This window comes from Poecilia mexicana, unplaced genomic scaffold (genome assembly GCF_051168715.1).
Source record: "Poecilia mexicana isolate PSO_F unplaced genomic scaffold, ASM5116871v1 scaffold_5, whole genome shotgun sequence".
Classification (NCBI taxonomy): domain Eukaryota; kingdom Metazoa; phylum Chordata; class Actinopteri; order Cyprinodontiformes; family Poeciliidae; genus Poecilia; species Poecilia mexicana.
The window spans coordinates 22,771,447-22,794,249 of record NW_028263374.1 but is presented as its reverse complement, the minus strand read 5'-3'; the positions used below and the strand labels follow the sequence as shown (position 1 = coordinate 22,794,249).

General features: G+C 37.0%; 1 non-coding gene across 1 annotated transcript; it reads left to right on the top strand.

Moving 5' to 3' along the window:
• Positions 1-18,352: 18,352 nt before the first annotated feature.
• On the top strand, positions 18,353-18,425 carry trnav-uac (transfer RNA valine (anticodon UAC)). Its single transcript has one exon. It is a non-coding gene; the product is annotated as a tRNA-Val (tRNA).
• Positions 18,426-22,803: the final 4,378 nt, after the last annotated feature.

Genomic DNA, 22,803 nt, shown 5'->3' with positions numbered 1-22,803 from the left:
ATGACCCCCCCCCCCACAAAACACTTATGTACTTAACAGGAACCCCAGGGCTAAGTTATGAAGCTCTGTTACACAGTTTTCAACGATTATGACCAGGCCAATGCACATCTTATGGCACTATAAGCATTTCTAAAGCTGGCTTGTTTATGTCTCACCCTAAATATACTTCTTCTGTTATATGTTTTTTTATGCTTTAAAGCAATTTCAGGTTGTACGCTTTGCATCTACTGAACATGATACTTGTTTACAAAGACTGATGGCTTTAGTACATAGGCCCAAGTTTCAGTTTTAGCGTGGGTCCTTTTCAACATTTTTCAACTGTTTTTCTGGCTTTCTATGTGTACTCATATTCAATAAGGATAAATAAAGGAACAAAAAGTAACTATTGCATGTTGACCCAATATAGCAAATAATAGAATCTGTGTAATTTATTATTATTATTATTATTATTATTATTATTATTATTATTATTATTATTATTATTATTATTATTATTATTATTTATTTATTTATTTTTTTTTTTTTTATTTTTTTTTTTCAAATTATTTTTTAGCAAACATTGTATAAGAGGAGTTTCGTTGTACTGAGCTTTTGCTGTGAGCAGCAGTGGCTGTGGTCAAAAAGTCAATTCAAGAGCTGTCTAGACAAAATCTAAATTAACTGGAAAAAGTGCTGTCTAAACACTGTATGCTGAAATCACTGGCTGGCCATAAAAAAATAGGTCAGTTAAAGCTACAGATGTTTCTCTCAGCATATGAAAACAAGTAAGTAACAACTGAAACCTGCAATACAGAAACAATGGGTTTACAACTCATTCAACAATTTTTGGAAGATAAAAAAAATATAAAGTACTTACTGGAAAACTTATTGTTAGATTTTCTTTGGTGTATTTGAAATTTCATGTTGTTATAAAATATGAAGTTGCTTTTGTAAATGGTAAATGGTCTGACTTTATGAAGTCCAGAGGACCCTGAACCCCTTTGCACTACATTCAGACATTCACTCATTCACACTTTCTTAAGTGGGTTATAAATCCTTTTTGATTTATATGAAACTTGGTGTTGACATCACCAACCCATCCACATTCTGCTCAGAGAATACTTCATGGTTTTAAGTATGTAGGAGCTTGTTCAGCTCATCAAGAATGGCACTGATAAATTGCAGTGGCCTTTTGTGATGTCAGCACTGTATTGGAGCTATGAATGGAGCATACAGTGACAGTGGCTGTCATACAGTCACAGTGACGGCAACGTACTGCATCCATGAACTCCAGATTATCGGCATGTAACGCTATCAATAATGAAAAGACTCTTTTCTGGCTAGGGCCAGGACTTTAATGTGTTAATTTTGAATATGTAATGACAAAGATTTTAATGCATTGAACATTCACTTATCTTTTTTTTTTTTTTTTTTTTTTTGTTGCATACAAAAGTTACTGCCTGAATGAAAAATTATCTTTAAATGTCTGGTTTTGTATGAACTGCATCATATTCCACAGGCCATTTCAAAGATCCTTCAATTACTTTTTTTTTTTTTTTTTGAATAAGGAAATTAAACAAAATGTAAAAGATCAGTGCAATAAAAACAGATAAGTAATTAACAGTGTTGTGGTACTCGAAGTTGGTCTTGGTCTTAAGACCGGTCTTAAGACCATTTTTTGATGGTCTCGGTCTCGTCTCGGACTCGACTGCATTTGGTCTCGGTCTTGTCTCGGTCTCGGGCTCTGAGGACTCGGCATTTTATTTCAAGACCAGTCAAGACCGCAACTGTGAAAATATCACTAAACGTACAGCATACTGTCCACTTTATTTGTTAACATCTTTGTTTTCAGTGGATGCAAAACGCACCAATTAAAATCCAAGCAACTACGTGTTTCTGTTACTCCCCCCTCCTCCTCCCCTCCCCACCTTTCACTCGCGCGCGGCGCTCCAGGACACGCGCAGTGGTTTCCTCTCAGCGGCAGAAAATGTTTGTCTAATCGTCAGTAATATAATAGCGCTGCATAAATAGTAAGAAATCCGATGGCCACAGCTAACTCAGCAGCGCTTCGCTTTCACAGACGGTGGGGACAACGTCTAACTTTTTTCGTCACTTAGAAAAGTAGCTCAAAGAAGGTAAGCTCCGTTGACATGATGTTAGCAAAGCTAGCTGTACAGAGACACATAAGAATTGTGATGAAAAATGTTATCACTCACTGTGCTGAATTATTGTGCGGAGGTGTTGACTGACTTGTCGCATATATGGGACAACGCTATGTCCAAAAGTCTGCAATATAGTGAGGTGACATTCAGAAACAGTCGATTCTTCTCCACGGCTCTTTACTTATTAGATAGGACTGGAGTGTCACTCACTGAGAGCCGTTGTTCTATCAGATAGACATACGCTGTCAGGATAGCATACATGCATTAAGCATTAAGAAATCCGACCGTCAGAGGAGTTGTCAGTTCACCATACGCAGCAAGTTATGATGAACATAAGTCATTAAATTGTTTTCAATGATAACTATATAGATATACATGTGTTGTCATGGTTTCAAAGTGTATTTAAAGCAGGGTCTGGCTGCAGCTGGAGTCAGCTACAACACACGCCCGTGTAAAACGCTAAGTCAGGATGCCATACAACTGTTAATAACAAAGTGTATCTACGTCATGATTCTGTGTTGGTGATTAAATGAAATCTTATGGTAATGACGTGTCTGACAGATATAGCCGGTGTTCTATCACATAGCCATACGCTGTCAAAATAGCATACATGCAGTGAGTACCATGCCAGCCCATGCGCATTAAGAAGTCCGACCGTCAGTGGAGTTGTCAGTACACGCGACAAGCTTTGACGAAAATAAGTCATTAAATTGTTTATAATATGATAACTAGATAGATTTACATTTTATTATGTCATGTAGCGCGGGCCGCTGGTCTTGGTCTTGACTCGGTCTCGACTCCCCTCGGTCTTGGTCTTGACTTGGTCTCGGACCCCAAAAGTCTTGGTCTTGTCTCGGTCTCGATACACTCTGGTCTTGGTCTTGTCTTGGTCTCGGGTTAGGTGGTCTTGAACACAACACTGGTAATTAATAAATGAAAATATTTAAAGATACATGTTTCAGTTCCTTTAACATTATCTCCTGTCCATCTGGTTGTGATCTCCTAGTGAGGGTGTAAATATGTGGAAGAAAAAAAAAAGTGAATGAGAGTGAAGGAGTAGCAGTTTTACTGCATCCTGGTACATCCTGTCTTAATGAGACTCCACTTCTCTCTCTTCCCATCTGTCCACAGCAGGATTGGCTGCAGAAGGCCCTCTGTGTTGTAATGAATGCATCTTGAGTTTGCCTTGACACAAAACAATCTTATTTCAACATCATGCTCAGCACAGAGAAGGCTTGTCCATTTTTAATTTCGCATGTTGGATTCTTTTACCGCACCGTGTTTATTTGTTCATTTAGATACAAACGACATTTCCCTTCCATCCAATTTAATGCAACAGGAAGGAGACTGACTCATCCTTTCTTATCCACACCCCTTCTCTGATGACCCCTTTCCATGGCACAGTCTCATTAGTCTGAACCGGAGCGGCTTGTTAACCCCGCTAATCAAAATGGGAACAAGCATAAAAGAGCTGGAGAATTTACTGCAAGGTCCAAAACTTCAAAGAGACTGGGAAGAGGGGGGCATCACCCAGTAGACTTAGAGTATGTCTGGGCATGTGTGATTGTTTTATTCAGAAAAAAAATGCTGATTAACTGGAATTAATTGGTTTTTGTAAAATAATTATGCATTTATAAATAATACTTTATTCCCTGGCTATTGTCTTTTACAGTTTTATGTAGATACAAATTTGACCCTCAATGTTGAAGTTTAACTCTCTCAAGCTACAAAATGAGTGAAAAGCAATAGGCTGCATAACTGCAGATACTGTGTCTAATTCCCACAGTTTTCAAAATATTATATGTGTAACAGAAGCATGCTGCAGCGCGCCCTGCTTGTTTCATACAGAAAGGGGCTGCCAGCGCGTAACTGATAGCCACCACCTCAACAAGTCCTAGTGCTGCTTTCAGGAAGTATTTATTTATAATAATCCGAAAAATGAGATCCAGGATTAGAGCATTAGTGTGTGCTCCAAATGTTCCATTCCTCTGTCACCAATCACAGCAGAAAAGGTAACTGAATTCTGAAAAGTTTAAAAACTCTTAATCTTCATGCCTGTGGCGCTTTTGCTGGAAGATAAAAGAACAAAAATACATTATCTAACATTATTTCCTTCTATATAATAAAAATCAACATAACAAAATATATTGCAAATCTGAAAACATTATTGTTTCTATTAGAAAACTTTGAATATCAGTCAGCACCCTCCTTCTACATCTCCTTCAAATCTATTCACATAACCGGGCGTGGCAGTCAACACTTGGCAAACTGCAAAATCCCAGAGGTGCAGAAAGCTACTTTGTCAAGTGGAACATGTAATCCATTTATTCAGTTGTGCATGTTTGTCTTTTGGAGCAGTTGTCTAACTTACACTGTGCTTGTTTGTTTTGTGTCATTTCCAATGTCAGCAAAAAACTTCTCTTTTTATATTATTCAAACAAAGTGAGATACCATGGTTTGGTTAAGTTGTCCCAGAGTGGGATTTGGCCCATTCCAGTTCATGGTCCACCACGATAGGTGGTATGAAATCTGTTAAAACCAGCCCAGTTGTTAGCATCTAAACCCTTGAATGTTTGAGATAGAACCAGAGATAGAGCAACAACTCTTCAAACACACTTAGAAGCTTCGCTAAAAAGTCCCGACTTATTTGTACAGGAGCTGATTGATAGAAATGCGAGCTCACATCAACACTAAGTTCACTTACAGTGCTGGGAAATAATAAATGCCCCCTCACAGATTCTTGTCGTAGCTTATTTGTGACATTTAAAGCTGCAGAATGTAACTTTTGCACAACTATGTTTATTAAAAGTTTCACATGTTGTGACAGTAATATCAGACAAATAATCTGTGAAAAGAGAAAGCTCCACCACTGCCTCCCAGTGCTACTAATGTCATATGAAGAAATACACAGCTCCCAGTCAGTCAGAGCCAGGGGAACTGTCTTAGCGCTGTCAATTAACCATGTGTACACTAAACTAAATGTGCTAATAACAGAGAAACAACTTACGGAAATAGATTTATCTGCCATCATCGGATGTCATGCTAACTAGTCTGAGCACATTGGGCACATTGGATTAATTTGTTCCTAAAAAATCTGGTTTTGTGGCTAGCCTTACAACTATTTGAGTTTTTCATTGTGTGATTGTAAATATTGTTTTTCAAAGGGAAAGTGATAGATTGAGGTTTTAAGCTGAACGACTGCACGTGATGCTGGCTTCTTCCAAAACTTCCCTTGGATTGGGCTTTTCTGTTTGTAGTTTGAATATTATCTCTTGCATGCTCAGGTTCTCTAGCCTTACTCCAGCTTCACTCCATAATCTGAAAATCTACATGCTAGGTTTATCTGACACTTTTAAATTCCTCTTTGCTGTGAGTGTGTGCATGCATGCTGGTATGTCCAAAGTGACTGTTATTGTCTTGAGAAAACCTCAACTCTGCAAAAATTATGTGGTTCTGAGAAAAACAGAGATTGTTTTAAATTAATTAATAAAAACTTGGTTCCATTGATGAAAACACAAAAATAGGGGGAAAAAGACTAAAAGCTTTATGGTGTCAGGACTACCTTAGGTTTAGACAAGCACAAAAACAACACTATATGGACTGGTCAAACTTAGATTAATATATTTTAGACCTTTTATAAATATTTTAAACCATGGTGTGTGATTATTTTTTTTAAATATGGCATTTTCAAAAATGCCATATTTTATTGTAAAGTATCGTAAAGACTTTTAATGAAAATTGCCTTCACTAAAATCTGGCCTTGTTTTATCACTTTTATCACTAAGTAGCACCATTTCTTATGTATTATCATATTCTGTAAAGCCAGCATGAGATTGTTTCATTGCTACATGCTGTCTCAATGGAATCTACATGGGTTTAATGCATTTCACTAAGTGGCTATCCCTTATCAGGTATGCTGCATTTGTTGAGATGAAGAAGTAGGAAGCATCACAGAAGACAGCCCAAGTGACTAGAGAGAATATGAAACAAGGAAACATTTTTTTACAGCCAAGTCAGAGTCTTGTGATGAAACCAGTGTTCTTTGTATAAAGGGTATCTTGTTTTCAACACTTGTCATGACTGGGACAACATTTAAGTGTGCTCACAGGACATGCAGGCAGGCATGTTGTTTTTTTAAGGTCCATAAAAAAAGCCGGTTATTGCTGCACTGGCTCAATAAAGGGGATGTTTCTAAAAGCAAATGGCATGATTGAATTGAAGTAATGCAATAACTCTCCATGGGCTACGTAATAATGAGGACAATTAGAACAAAGAAAGTATAGAACATTAAGCCATTGAAGCAATGAACCTCCTTCCATCACGTCGTCTTTTTGCAGAAAAAATAAATAAATAAATAAATAAATGGAGGTGGATGGGGCGAATCCTGTTATTGCACTTGTCACTTCGTGGCATGTCAAGAATGGCGAATGTATTCAAGCCCTTGGCAACGTGTGACCTTTTAGGGAAGCCCAAGCGCAGTTTCCCTAATTAACCCATCCTCTTCATGCACACAGACATTCGTGTCTACACACCATGACGCCTTCTTCATTAGACAGACATGGAGATCAACAGATTAGTTTAATCTGCATAAATGCAAATAGCCTACTTGAGTGTCTTGTTGTAGGGAGATGGTTAACACAGATGACAAATGTGTGCTAAATAAATTAGGTATTAATTGCCTAAACTTTTGTTTTTGTCATTAAAAGTCATAACTAAGTTTCTGATAAGAAAAACTAAATGCTTTCTAAATTGTATTTAAATGTCACATATGCATTAAAGTCCAAGTAAGGATTAAATAATTTAGGACAAAAGATTCTGGAGGTTCTTGTTTAGAGTCTAATTAGTACATTATAAACACACTCATTATTCTTGCAAATTAACCTAATTTGGTTGGGCTCTATCCGCCACTGAAACAGCCAGAGAGATACGGTGACAAGTCTGTGACAGAATCCAGGCGTGACAAACAGATCAGGGCTGTGTCTTTCTGCAGTTCTGCACAAAATCAACCATGAATAAAACAGTCTTATTAGACATGCAAAATAACTTAACACATGTTTACTCTCATACGCTCCACCGATAAAAACAAAAGAAAGTAATCTTAATGAATATCTCCATTTAATCTGTTCAAATGAATGATGAGATTCTGACTTTTTTTAGCAGTACAGAGAAGATATATTATAGATGTAAAATTAAAAGATTCTGAAGAATAAAAAAATGTATATTTTGCAAAATTAACTAAAAAATATATGGTAAATAAGTTGTACTTGCTTGCCATTTTAGACAGATGTGAATGAACTGTATTCAGTGAATTGTGAAAATGTCACTGGCTGTATTAACTCATAGTCAGTTATACAAGGAAATGACACAAATTAAGATGTAAAAGGCCATTACAGACTTGGTGTAATTCTGAAGCCAACAAGGGTACTGAGAAAACCACACATTTATTGATAATGCATAAATAAATGCAGAATTTGACAGCATCACATATCAACATCACATAAACAACAACAAAAGAATGTCATTAAAGTAGAGATACTGGCAAATTATTGATATTTTATTCTGCTTCATCATGATGCACAATGAAAGGCATTAGGGCTCAGATCTTTGATGTATTTTTCAATTGTTACAGTGAGACCTGAAGCAGCCTCATCTTAACAGCTTCATTGCCACATATTCCATTATCTGTAGCAGAGACCTTCTTGCCTCCCATTTAACAGGTTCTCTCCCCCCTCCTTAGTTTTTAAAGGCATGTTTAAACAAACACAGCTTTTTTTTTGCATCCCCTGCCAGCTTCCCTTTGAGCACGGCACAGTGTGAAAAGGTGGAAGTGGGCTTTGACCGTTTGTTTGCCACAGCAGGGACAGGCAGCTCTAAGGGAAAAGAGTTAGTAAGGAGTAGTGTGTATGCTGACTGACTGCAGGTCGGGCCTCCAGTGGATATGCGAGCTTTAGCAGCATTACTCGGAGGTTGAGTGGCAGCCGTCCTGTCAGAAAATAGTTGTTCCAAGTTTGCGCTCATTAACCCTTTTGAAACAGAGGCTCGGACATAAAAGAAGGTAGGGCATTCCCTTCTCCAAACTCAAAGGGGAGTCTTCGTCAGTAAGTGCATGCACAATGGGTGTCCTAGTGTGATGGAAATGCAGCACTTGTCATGATCTGATGGATGGTCATTTCCTCCTGTGCCATGCTGTCTGATTTTTTATGCTATGATCACATAACTAGGGGAGCTGAGTGGGATAAGAGGATTGTACCTAGCAGCTGAGCCTGCATGTTTTTTTGTTTTTTTTTGTTTGTTTTTTTTACTGAAAATCAGAATTGGAAAACTGCTTGCATACTTTTGATGCTCATGATACTCGTCACTATTATAATGTTTATTTTTTAGCTATTACTTACACCATTCTCAGTTGTAAGTCATGCTCTTCATGATTAATTTGGGAATAAGATGATTGTTGTTCCTGAATTTGTCAGCCTTCCTCCAGCCTTCCCTGTCCTCATCACATGGTAAGTGTGAAAAAAAGCATGAAAACCCTGTGATCTCACATGACAACAACACAAACTGACATAACAAGCAGTGTCTGGCACTTAAAGTGCCAGAAACAAGCCAATGATGTTTTCTTACAATTAATTTGATTCGCAGAGCTGACTGTATGCCGTTATGAGAATCCAACACCAGACCATGTGCATGTAGAAACCAAGCAGCCCTAATTAAAGCTGTTTGGTCATCATTTGTCATTGGAGCAGACTTTATGGAGTGTGAACAACCTCTCTCCACCCGACAAAGGCTTTTTTGCAGATCATGTTAAACAAGACAGACATGTCTGAGTTTCTTCTTTCTAGTCCTGTGGCAAATCTACTTTACCCACTTCATGAAGGAGCTACAGGCACTGTTTGCATTGTCCCTGCCCTGAGACAGAGCAGCTCTTCCAGACTACACTAAACTGGCTTGGCAGCCGGCGTGTGTGTGGTGCCAGGCTTGAGGGAGGGTATCTGCATGTGTATGCGTGTGTATGCGCGTATGTGTTTCTGTCCATCTGTGCACATGAATACCCTTGACTAAGTTTCCCTGTGGAGAGATGTAGCTCTTCAGATGCTTTAAATCACAGTTCTTTGTATTCTTATGCTTTAGCAAAAAACAAATACCAGCTTTGAGAGAACACAAGCTGGGCAGATGCATACTGCTACCCTCTTTTGGCACTCATCAGTTTGTGACTTGTGAAAAGCGCCAAACTGAGGATTGTAAGTGAGCAGGACACTCATCACAGGTCCGCCCATGAAACTCAGTGACACCTGTCATCACAGCTTACTCTGAAGACCTGCTACCAACCACCTCCAGCCTTGCCTCACCGCTGCCAACGACAAATAGGGGGAGTGGAGAGAAGAGGGGAGGTGGTGTTGAGGGGGGGGGGGTCAGATTTATAGATCTTCTTCTTTCTCTGTTCTCTGTACTGGTAGCGAGGTTAGAGGGCATGGAGTAGGCTCAGAGAGGGGTAGGAGGGGGGATGAGGAAAGTCTGCCTGGTTAGCGTTTGTCCTTCAGATGAGCATGCTTTTCTGGCCCTGTAGCTATAGCTCTCCTTCCCGCCTGACTGGATTCTCAGGACAAAACCCCTGTGTGGGTGCATGTGTGTGTGAGACAGTCTACCAGTTTACCACAGGACAGTCAAGCTACTTAACAGCTATGTTTTCACTCCGGTAATGATTCTATTTACATGTTGACATCCCTTTCAAATTTTGTCCTCTAGACAGAGCCATTTCTTAATAGAAAGTTTAATTATATTAGCTATTATTTCACTCAAGGAAGTGTTTATATTTCTTTTTAAGATTTTTTTTTTTGGTTGACAGCTTATAAGTGCTGTGTAAACAGTGCAAAAGTTTGAAAAATAGCCGAGAAATGAGAAAAGTGAGGAGAGAGAGAGAGAGAGAAAAAACTTGTTTGGTTCAGAAACCATTTAACAACTTCCCCTGGAAATTGAAAGAGGAAATAGTTTTGGGCTGGATTGCAGTAGGGGGGAATGAAGCCCATATGAGGACCAGATGAGTAAGAGCCAAGGAGGACTGACAGTGGGTGAAAGAGAGAGGGGTGGGCTTTACGAGAGGGAGAGAAAGAGTCTTTTGATGTTCTTCATTTACATCTTACAACAAAACCAGAGGAAAAAACAAACTGAAATCATTGTAAAACAGTGACTGAGGGAGATGGAAAGAAAAGAAGAGAGATGGGTCTGGGTGTTTATGAGGTCATTTACCACGCTTGTGTTTTCAACATTTTTTACCCACTCACATTTTTTCAGCTTTGTTCTCCACTAATTATTTCCATCCACTTGTGAGAATGTGTATGTTTCTGAATTCATGTGTGTGTCCTTAGTGTGTGTACAGCTCCATCTATTTGTACAGTACTGGTGCGTAAGGCTCTGACACTATAAACTATGTCTGATTCCCCTGTTGTAGAACCTCTCCATTTAATTTTCCTTTGAAATAAACTTTACCATTTCTGGCCATTGGTTTGGGGATGAAACTGAGTGCAACCTTTGCCCCTACAGCATTACATCAAAAAGTTAGAAAAGTGATTTAGTGAAGGGTTTCCGTCAGAGAGGGGTTATGAAGGTATGCAAAGCAGCTTGTTTCATTAGAAGGCCACACACGCGCACGCACGCGCACACGCACACACACACACACACACACAACCCCCCCCCCCCACACACACACACACACATTTATATACATGACCAAATGTAATTTACTGCATGAAAAAAAACATCTATCTCTTCTTTTAGGAGAAAGGCATAATGATCAGAATCATAATGACTTCATTGGCCACAAGTGTGTACGTAAACTACAGTTTCACTCAAAAGTTTGTATTTAGGAGACCAGTGCTTTCAGAGGGGCCGATGCGGGAAGGTAGGAGAGGACTCTCATTCCACCCCGACAAGATGCCTCCCTGGGCAGCTACCCATGTTGCCCATATCATTAACCACCACTGTTCATCAAGAAATTTAATAAGTTATGGTATTTTATTAATAAGTAAAATGACAAAAAAAGGCTTAAATACAAATGACTTCCTGACAATAAAGGTAATTGGTAGCACTCCAGGAAAATAACTAACATTTTTAGAGAATTTAATTTGTGATAAAAGCCAATCACATCAATGCGGGTTACCTGTTCTACCCAATAATCATTCCATATAGGAGTTAGTGATTCTATGTTCACCTACGTTCTAATGTATCCAAAGAACATAGAGCTCAGAACTGAAAATCGTGTGTAATTTTGGACATTTAAAATTTCCAGGAAATTACACAAGATGTGTTACAACTGCTCACTTTCCACTTGAAGCTTAAGCCAGAGGGAAAGTACCAAAGAAAGAACTGCTTTGATGTTGATTAGAAATTGGTTCAAAATTTCCAATGGAAATACAGTTTTAATTAGGCTGATAGTATCGACAAATGAGGAAGTATTCAAAACGTGTTCTGTCTTTTCTCTTACAGTCATATTTTCTTACTTCTCATTCTGTGACAGAAGAACCTATGTGGCAGTAATGTCTGTGAAACGTACAACGATATGGTTCTGGCTGAAAGTTTCCAAATCTCACCCTTTCACAGTGAAGCTTGGATTCTTCAGGCATTACTTGTGCAGCGATAGCAGTTTGGCATCCTGGCTGTTCTTAGATCAGAGTATGACTAATGCATGTGTTATGACACGCAGTGGTATTTACATATTCATTTGTGACATTAAGAATTCCTCCCCACTGCCTCAGGTGTTCCTGGAATCTATGTGGAACACTAAGAGGGCAGATCCCCATGTCCATGCTAAGTGAACCTGACTGGGCAGACCAGCTGATAGTACATTTTAACCTCTTTTAGATGTTTCTTGATAGAAAGAAGATGAGTTTTCAGGGGAGAGAGGCTGGGTGTAGTCACATAGAGGACTCTCGGCTCTGAGTCACTCTGGCAGTGTCTTTAATAAGGGCGGAAAAGCTGCTGTGTTCTCATGCAAAGGCGAGCAGATACTTAGCTGGAGGTTTGCGGGGGGTCAACTGTGTTATATGGACCTATATAGTAGAAGAGAAATACATCTATGAACCCTGACAAGAACACAACCGAGAAGACAAATATTCTTTGATTTAGTTTTAGCATTTAAGTTTTTTTTTTTTTTTTTTTTCTCACAGCAATGCAGTCTAAAACATCACTTTGATGTGAGGATCACAAAGTTAATTTCTAAATATCGAACACATCTGCAAGAATGAAATGCCACTCAAGTCTAAATTACTAACATGGTTTGCAAGGGAAACATAACATTGCTTGGGTATTGATTTTAATATCTAACAACAATGTTCTTTTTTTAATTAAGTTTGAGCATTTTCATGTGCAAACATGTGATCATGTGGAGTTTATGTTCTCACAGATTCCAAATGTGATTATAATTTAAAACACAGGTAAAAAATATTATAGCAAAATGTTTGACGGAGTGAAAGCGTCTTTTAAATGTGGAAAATTATGTAAAACACATGTGCAGTCTTTCAAATTTTGTGGAACGTTTTTCCATATATCTCAGATGGTTCGTCACCATTTTGGTTCAATTTAGGAAAGAGGCTGCTACACCCGTATAGGTGTAGTGGTCTATGCACTTATACAGGTATCACTACACTGATAGTAGTGGCGTGAAAGGATGGATCATTACATGTGAAATTCATGGGGTTTTTTATGTTTGTTTTGTTTTCTTTTTTCATCACAGTTGGAACGGTTATCTTACCTGGGTCGGAGCCTTACAAGTTGAAGACTTCAAGAATTAATTGTGTGACATGCTGCTGTAGATAAAGATGAAGCTAAAGACTGATTTCTTGACAATGTTGAAATTATTTTCCAGGAAACATAACAAGGCACACATGTCCTGCATATATTGATGAATTAAAATGGCAGAAGAAAAATTTAGAAAAAAATCATACTGGAATAGACAGAAAACCCTGGTCTTGGTTTTTCATGGTTTTTAATGAGAACTGGTGAAATAAATTTCAGTTCTGGTCCCACTTCCCGAAACCGTGAATTTCAAAGAGGGGATATTTTCAACATGCTTTCATGCTGAAGAGAGCCTGAGGGACTAAAGAAACAATATGAACTGCCTGCTTGGCAGTATGCCGGAATGTCACTTTGGTGTAAGTGTTGTTATTGGATATGCTTTTGAATGCATTATTAATATGTTGTAGAGGTTAGTTCATTTTAGTGTGTTTTAATCTTCTAAACCTGGGGAAAAGTATTGCTTATCTTGTGCTAAATGTAGTTGATCTTTGATAAAGTCAACGTGACAAATGTTCCCACACATATATTTATCTTGTTTTTGTTTTTTTTATACAAAGCTCATGTTCAAGGTCCCTTTTTAAAGAAAGCTTCATCATACTGCAGTATGTCGAAAAGTGTGTTTTAATACTTATTTTAATATTTACACCGGTAAGTATTATTGAAAATGCCTGCATATATTTTAGCAGACCTGTGCAAAGGCACACCAAACAGTTAAAGAATTAACATAGTCACATACTATAACTGTGTGACTATTTGTTAAAGGAAACCTAGAAAATAAAAGCAGAAAATAACCAGTTGTAATTTCAATTAATATCTTTTCCAAAGGATTTCCTGCCCAGTACATTTTGCTGGTGGCAAATCAGATTTAAATGAACTGCCTATCACATGAAAACCAATACTTGAGTCACGGATGTCATTTCTTATAGATAACTGGATCTGCGTGTCAGTCACATCAGATGCCTTGGATTTCCAGCACACAAATCCAAGAATGCTTCAGTTTGTTCCTGTGGCAGATGTTATTAAAACAAACCCAAGGGCATGCTTTTGGCCCATTCATTAGAAGATTTCATCAATTAACGCACTCTGCAAGGGTGCTTGGAAATGGCTCAGAGCAGTTGTCAAAGCCATATTTAACACTTCAGATTTTATCATCATACATGTAGTACGCTATTTAGATGAGTTTAAAGAAATTAAGAAAATATCCGCCATGCACGTAGTGTATTTTTTAATCAAACTTTTAGAAAAAGTGGGTTCTGCAAATTCTGAAAGTACATATATGTAACTAATGCACTTAAAAACTTACAGTTACAGGCAACATTAGTGAGTGGAGTCATTGTTTTGTGGAAAATACTGTAATACTAACAATATGCATGTTTTTATTTATATATAATGTATATCTATATCTATATATCTATCTATATATATATATATATATATATATATATATATATATATATATATATATATATATATAGATATATATATATATCTATATATATATATATATATATATATATATATGAAGTTCTGCTGTGGTGCCCTAAAGCTAAAAGAAACTGGAGAGAACTAGAGCCCTCCAGTGGTGGTAGTTGTCATGAATTTCAATATATTCCTAGATCTGTGAACATCCATTATTTACAAGAAACTGTCTTTCTTCCTTTTTTTGTCTTTTCTCTCTTTCTTTCTTCCTGGCCCTCCCAACCTGCTTTGTGACCCTTACCATTGTCATGTATACAAGGCTGGGAAGGGCTGCTATATGCAGAAAACACGTCTGGCTAAGTGTTGGGTGTGGTAAGGTCAGAAAGATCACCATCTCCTTTAATTACCTTTCAGGCCTCCGATATTTCGACTCACCTACAAAAGCAAGTGTATAGAAGGTGGTTGGTGGGGGAGGTCTGTAATACAATAGGCAGGGTAAAGACTTGTGCAATGCTAAAAGAAAACAAAAATGCAAACCTACACTAAGCTCCCTGCAGCACTGGAGAAATGACAACTATTTTTGTCAAATGTTTTACCGCAAGTCGCATAATCAATATTCCCTCCAACTCTAAAGTTTAGGTCAGATATAAAATTTAAAAAAGCACAGGTGTTAAATGTCAAAATGTTGTTTTTCACCTATTTAAGAAAATGTTGTGCTTTATGTAATTATCAGTCAATAAAATAACAAATATAATCCTGTATCACACTTCTGTGTTTGATTGTTGCCTTGATTATAATTTACCAGCCAATTGTTATTTTTTTTTAAGAAATTATTCATGATTTATGAATCTTTTAGACATTTTATCATAAGTGCATGTAACAAATCAGCAATCACTATTTTATCTTACATTCTCACTTTTGTTTTCTTTCTCTTCTCATTTAGAGGTTCGGCTGTCAGTTAGTCATTTGAAGAGAACTGGAAGGATAGAGAAGGGACATCGTTCAACTCACTTCTATCTGAGTGGCCAACAGCTGTGATACTCTGAGTGGATATGAAGTTCATTTTGGGCAAAATATGAACAGCCATCACTGTATGCAAACTTTTAGAATCTTGGGTTGGTGTTCGTGTTGCAAAAAAAAAAGCTGTCTTTTATGCTATGCAAACTTTTATTTTGCATATACCCCCCACCTTTTCCAACAAGCAAGCCGAACTAAACAAGAAATAACAGACTGCAATTGAAATCAGCCACTTTCTTTGTCTTCGTGCAGAGTGCTCATCTGGTAAGAATTGCTTTGAAATTTAGATACATCATTTGAAAATTAAAGAAAGCACAATGCAAGAAAGACTGCACTTGTGCAAGAAAACAATAGTGTCCTATGCAGGGTTTGGGATGATTTATTTAAAGGTTTTCTCCTGAGGCAGTTCCAGAATATGTGTCCAAAACTGGTCATGAAGCAGGAAGGAGGTGGGGTTTCACATTGTGTTTCAATAAAAAAGAGAAAGAAAAACAGAGCAGGATACAAATATAAACCACAAAGTGGAAAACAAACCTATTTTTTTGTTTTCCGCTTCTTTCTTCTCTCTTCTTGAAAGACATCAAAATCTGCACTGTCAAACGTATGCATTCATCCAGATAGACCTCTCAGCTATGTTTATCATAAACAACATGACAGTGATCACAAAAGAGAAAAAAAGCCCCGAAGTCAGGGTTAACAAGGACCCAAACTCGTCCAAACAGAGCTGAAATTACCACTAAATGACAAACAGAAATATATTAGGAATTCTTTTGAAAACAGAAAAATAGATTTGTTGGATTCTGTCGTTGGATTTCATAATTGCATAACAATTATGTTACATCACAATAAAATAAAGGATAAAAATTAATAAAACATGAAATGTGGAAAAGCAACTAAACATGAATAAATTATAAGTTCAGCTGGTCTTGTAAGTCGTTGGGTGACAATCTATAGCACATGTGTCAAACTCAAGGCCCGCGGGCCACATGTGGCCCGCCATGTCATTTTATGTGGCCCCCCCAGCATTTTATAGGCCGATGATTGACTTAAAATAGGTTTTGAGCACGAATTGACTACAAACTACATCTCCCACAATGCATTCCGATTGTTACCAGCCAACATTACGACTTCTCGCCACTAGAGAGCAGCAGAGTCACCTCAAGCTGCTTATTGATTTTCCCAGCGTATAAAACTGAGACACCGACAAGCTAACATCAAAACGTCCAAGAAAAGAAAAATCGATTTACAAGTAAGACTGTGAATGAAGATGTGTGTGAGTTGGTGTCAGGGCGGCAGGTCCCGCTAGACTTTTTTTTTGTTATCTGTTATCTTGACCGACAACATAAAAAAAATATAAAAAATTGGTCATGTACTATTTTTATCCGTGAAATTACAATCATATTAACATTGGCTATTTAGTCGCATTTTATGCGGTTTAGTTAATATTCACCGTGAATCCAGATCCCATCACAGATTAAGCAGATAAATGTATCTACATTTTTCTCGTAGTGACAAAAACCACTGACTGAGGCCCCAATAACTTTTAATAAATTACATTAAGCGACATCACTTAAATTAGCATCACTTCACCCGCTGGGGTCTGAACGCACTTCCTCCCGGTTCCCATCTGCAGAAAAATCTGCGCTAATTCATCAGTCAGTTGGATCTGTCTGGTCCAAACAGATCAACTGAACTCTGAGTGTTTTACCCTGCACAGTCCGGTGTGCGCTTCTACCAGGATTTATTTATTTATTTTTTTGCGTGGTTTCACTTCTTCGAAACGGACAGATGTTACGTCTGCAGCTCCTCCAGAGCGCCGCTCTCCTGGGTAACGAGCACCAAGAAGGCTCCATTTGTTAAATCCGCTGGATGAGTTACTTCCAGCGGTGTCTTTCTAATTCCGCAGTGGTTGAGCAGCGGACTGCGCATGTTACAGTCTAATTAACTGGCATCGTCATTTATTTCCTCAAGATAAATGCAACATTCTCTTTAGTTTTCTCTGGTCTGTAATGGAGACTTGAATTTAACGTGCCATTTCAACAAAAGGTTTGTAATGCGCTTCCAAGCCATTTTTTATTTGTAAGTATTGATTTTATGGACTGGACAGACAGAAACAGTTACCATTAGTGTTGATTTTATTTTTGAACCATTTTTTAATTGTGAAGTGTTGATTATATTTTTGAACCATTTTTAATTTTGAAGTGTTGATTTTATTTTTGAACCATTTTTTAATTGTGAAGTGTTGATTTTATTTTTGAACCATTTTTACTTTTGAAGTGTTGATTTTATTTTTGAACCATTTTTAATTTTGAAGTGTTGATTTTAATTTTGAAACCTTATTTATTTTGAACTGTTGATTGTCTCAAAGACCTTAGACATGAATTGCCCCATACTGGGTTTGAACCAACGACCTCAGCATTACCAGCACCGTGCTCTTACCTGCTGAGCTACCTCACCTACCTTACAAACTGTTCAGTTTCCATGGATTTAAGAAGAACTTACATGATCTTACCACAATGAAGATTTGATAAAAGTGCTTCTATTCTAATGTTTTTCAAAACAACATACATAATATTTTATTTTCCAGAGATTTTGTATTTTTAAGTGTTGATATTATTTTTGAACCATTTTTAATTTTCATGTGTCGATTGTATTTCACAGATATTTTTTTATTTTAATATGTTAATTTTATTTTTGAACCATTTTTTATTTGTAAGTATTGATTTTATTTTATAGCCATTTAGCCGAGTCTCTGTAGAAACATTTGTCTCTTCTAATGACATTTTCAATAAAATTTGTTGATCCCAGGCTTAGTTTATGGATTGTAATGTGAAATTAGGCACAAGTATAACTCTGACAGTTTGTTCACCAAGTTACTATGCCCTCTGAGAGGATCTAGTTTAAGTATTTGACATTGTTCCATGCTCATCATTGACATTAGTCTCTAACAAAATGTGGCTCATCTACCAGGAACACTGCAAAGAGCATGAGTTTCTGTAGTGTAGTGGTTATCACGTTTGCTTTACATGCAAAAGGTCTCTGGTTCGAAACCAGACAGAAACAGATTTTGCATGTTCTCTTCATCACAGGTGTTTACTAAAGGTCAACAAGGGTTCTGTGGTGTCATGGTCTGTACTCTGAATCCAGGCATCTCAGTGCAAGCCTCAGTTGAAATTTTCATGTGTTGCATCTCACATCATCAACTCTGGAACCTCAAACTGAAACTAAGCAGAGAAGTTCAGTTGCTGTAGTGTAGTGGTTATCACGTTTGCTTTACACGCAAAAGGTCTCTGGTTCGAAACCCGACAGAAACAGATTTAGTAGGTTATGCATCTCTTGGGGTGCAGTGAGACAAGAGCCTTCCTCTTTCATGATGGTTCATTTGCCAATCGACTTCAATGTTGGCTTGTTTGAAATCAAAGCTACTTTACTTCAATTACCAATTGGCAGTTCTATGGTGTAATGCACATGTGTCAAACTCGTGGCCCCCCAGGATTTTATAGGCTATGGAAACTCAAATGCAATATTTAAAACTTCAATACATAAAATCAGTTATTTAACAATATGAGGTGGCGTTTAATTTATTTTTAACATTGTATTTTTTATACATTTATGCTAGGGGTGCCCAAGTCTAGTTTTCCAGAGCTCCCATCTGCAACTTTAGATGCATTCCTTCTCTAACACACCTGGACCATTGACTCATTATAAGCCTTTACAGAACTGAATGAGGGAAGTCAACCTTTTGTCTGGGGTTTGATTTAGCAGGGATGCACTCCTGATCTGTACCGTCAATGTGGCCCGTTGACGGGGGCCAATATGCTGAAGTGGCCCTCGGTGAAATTGAGTTTGACACCCCTGATCTATAGGGTGCTTCTGACTGACAGATTTATTACATTCAGGATACAAACCACAAGTTTGATCTCTGTGTGAATCCCAAATCCCATCAACTTGAGCCTTTTTATCCCTCTAGTGATTGAAAGTATGTGCTTTGGGCAAAAAAAAAGAAAGAAAAAAGAAGTGTGGAACCGAGTAAGACATCATTGAGAAGGCCAAGACATTAAAGGGTCTACAAATTAAACAGTGACATTGCTCATGACCACATTAAGAATAAGTATGCATATTAGTAAAGCTATGTGGGAATAGTGAGAACTATTTTTTTTTCTTGATTTTACATATGTGTGAATGGCTGTTACCAGTTTTCTGCCTCTGGCAGGTGTACATTTTATGAAATTACCTGTTTTGTAGAAATGTTGCACAACATGGCATCTTGCAAGACTATGCTTTATGACTTTGAACTTTTTCATACTTTGTCATATTACAACCACAAACTTCAACTTTAATTTGATTTTGTGTGATAAACCAACATAAAAGTCAAGAGGAAGAGCAACCATGTTTTTGTTTTTTGTTGTTATTGTTTTATCAGAATAGCTGATGCCTTGTAGAACCTCCTTTTGGTGCAACCTTGGTTTGCTCTATGCAATGACAAATTTAAAGATTTGCTTATTGTGGTTTGAAATTCTGATTTTAGATATTTATACTTGAAATGGTAAGTTAAGATTTGCTTGTTAAGATTTGTGAAGCTTATCATACTCAGTTGCTGCCTCGATAGGGCAGCTTCTTGTGACGAGCCCCAAACAAAGCTGTTGTGACTGCATGACTTTGTCCGGACTATTTTGTCCACTCTCAAAAGTATGAACCACTACAAAGTCACGCAGTCACTATGTGAAGTTGGAATAGTTTATGTCACTTTGTATAATATTATAGAGTTCTGTTCTATTTATTTGCTAGTCACAGTAGGGAACAAGGTATAAGTTATTTTCAAATCAGTGTCTGTCTAATGAAAGAATATTTTTTTTTTCTCCAATTTATTTTAATTAAGTCCCTAGGCTTACCACAGACTGTTAAAAAAACATTTAAAATTGCTTTTAGGTATATCATTTTTCATGTGCTGCAGCATCCCATCGCTTATTTCTTCCCTTAAACAATCTGTCCTCCTAAATCTGTCTCTCCTTGTAGTTAAAGGAATTGTGATTTGAACATATCTACTTTAATTACAGTCAGATTACTGTAAAAACTGTTAATAGAGTATACTGGTATGCTAACCCACTTCTGTTCCTCTGAAAAAAAAGCTCAACTGGTGAAAAGCAAAAACTCGAGAAGGACAAAGAGACAGGAGGAACAAAGAAACTGATTTACACCCCAAAGGCCTTCTGCTGCTATCTATGACTGACTCGGTAATTAACTAACACAGGACTGAGCAGAGTGACTCACATTCTTTAGTACAGAGACAGAGAGATAACAACAACTTTAAACTCACCAACATGTTAAAACAGAGGGCAGTTTAAGTGGACATTTATTTGACTAAATACTTAGAAACTTGGTTATTAAACTTCTCTTTAATAGGCTACTTTCTTTTTATATGTTTAAGACATGGCAGAAGCTCTCTATGCCAGTTCACATTTAACAAGCTGTTTGAAATTCAGTGCAGCTAGGTCACAGCAAATAATTTCATGTTCATGGTCTCCCAGCTAAACGCTATAAAAGAGCAAACTATGACATCCACCCGAAATTAAAGTTTTAGACTTTGAGGAAGCTGGAAGAGGACACTGTTACATTTAGTTTGTAAACCGGTGAGATAGAATGGGGCTAAAAATACTCTTACCATGTGTTGTAAAGTTGGTTGTCAATGGACAAGAAAATGTGAAAGAAATTACAAACAATGAAAAAAAAACAAAAAAAAAACATTAATTGTTGCTTAAAGTTATGGAAACACAAAGTGTAAAAGTTGATCTAGTAAAAGCTGCATTATTTACTGTTGCAAAAAAAAATATATATATATATTCGTACAGTATGTCATCTATTTCTTTCAGGTGTAAAATTATGGCCAAAGGGGTGGAGTAGAGAACAAAGGTTCAAAAATAAAGGTAGAAGAGGTGATAGTGATTCAACTGGTAAGAGCATAGTGCTAACATTCTTGCAAAAAGGATTCTTAAGTTATCTTGATAGGGATTCTCAAATAGTATAAAATTGTTTAGTTTCTTTGTAGTTTTTATTTTTTGTGCACAAAAAAGTAATTCTATTGAAAGCAAATTCAAAAGCAGAAATACTCAAAGACACAGATTGTCACACTCTGGGGGTAAAAGGGCTTTGCAGCAAAAGGTCTCTTATTATTTGTGAACACCACAGCAGCAACTTAGTACACAAGCATTTCCTTTATTGGATGTTTTGTACATTACCTTATAAGGTGACAAACCTGTTCATGTCAGTCTGTAAACAGTCCACACAGCATCTCAGTTAACTAAGTATTCACTATTCACTGCAACCTTTTCTTTCTGTTTCATGACAATAATTAAGTTTGACATAGCAAAAACACCTACCTTTTATTAGAAGCTCAAAATTTCCCCCAGGGGATTAAATACAGCTGTTTTGAAACTGACAGTTGAAAGCCTCTTGCTCAACATTGGCACATTTCCAAGGATTTGGTCCCATATCACTAATTAATTCCAAAATGATGAGTAATCATATGACCACTGTATAACTTAAATTTCCTAAGAGGTGTGCTTGCTCAGCATAGATTAGATGTAAAAACACACCCAGTATGAATACTACAAAAAACTGTACTAAATCTTTTACTACTAAGCAGTTTTATGTGAAACAATAAAGTTACTCCAAAATTTCAGAAAGAGCTGAATTAACTCTTACTCACTCTTCAGATAACTTTTTCTTTTTGAAAAGGTGTGGCAGCCCTGCAGGTAGACAAGCAATTATACTGCTGCACTACTTTCACAGAGGACCAACAGAGCAGGTGGGAAGTGGTGACTATTTGAGTTACGTTTTCACTTAGAAATCACAACCATCATGGTGGGCTAATGACATTATCTCCAAACTGCAAACATAATAAAGCAGATGTTTATAACAGTTTGCTATCCATTTACACGGAACAGGTTATCGAAAGTTTATACTTTTTCAACTTAGTCCCTATCTGGTTATTTCTTAAGATTTTAAGTTATTTATACTCTCTGACTGTATTTGTCAAGTGATTTGTTGTAAAATTATAATATGTTCATTAAGGTGTTGCTAAACATTGTTTTGATAATTGTCTTTCCATACATTACTTGATATTCTGTTGCTTACCTCTATTATTTTTAATATTGCTTTTCAATTAAATAACTGCACATGCTGTTGATTATTACAAATACAATGACAATGATTTAATATCTGACCAGGGAACAATAAGTGATAATTTGGTCACAAATCTACATTCACATATCAATTACTTTACTGTTTTCTTTAGTTACACAAATATAATCACTGCAAAATTAGATTGAAAACATTTAACTTGGAGCTTAAAAAATAAAAATAAAAGTTCAATTTAAGAGATTTATTCTCATGGCTAGTAAGAAAGCATTTTTTTTTCAAATATATGATGTTGCAGTAACAT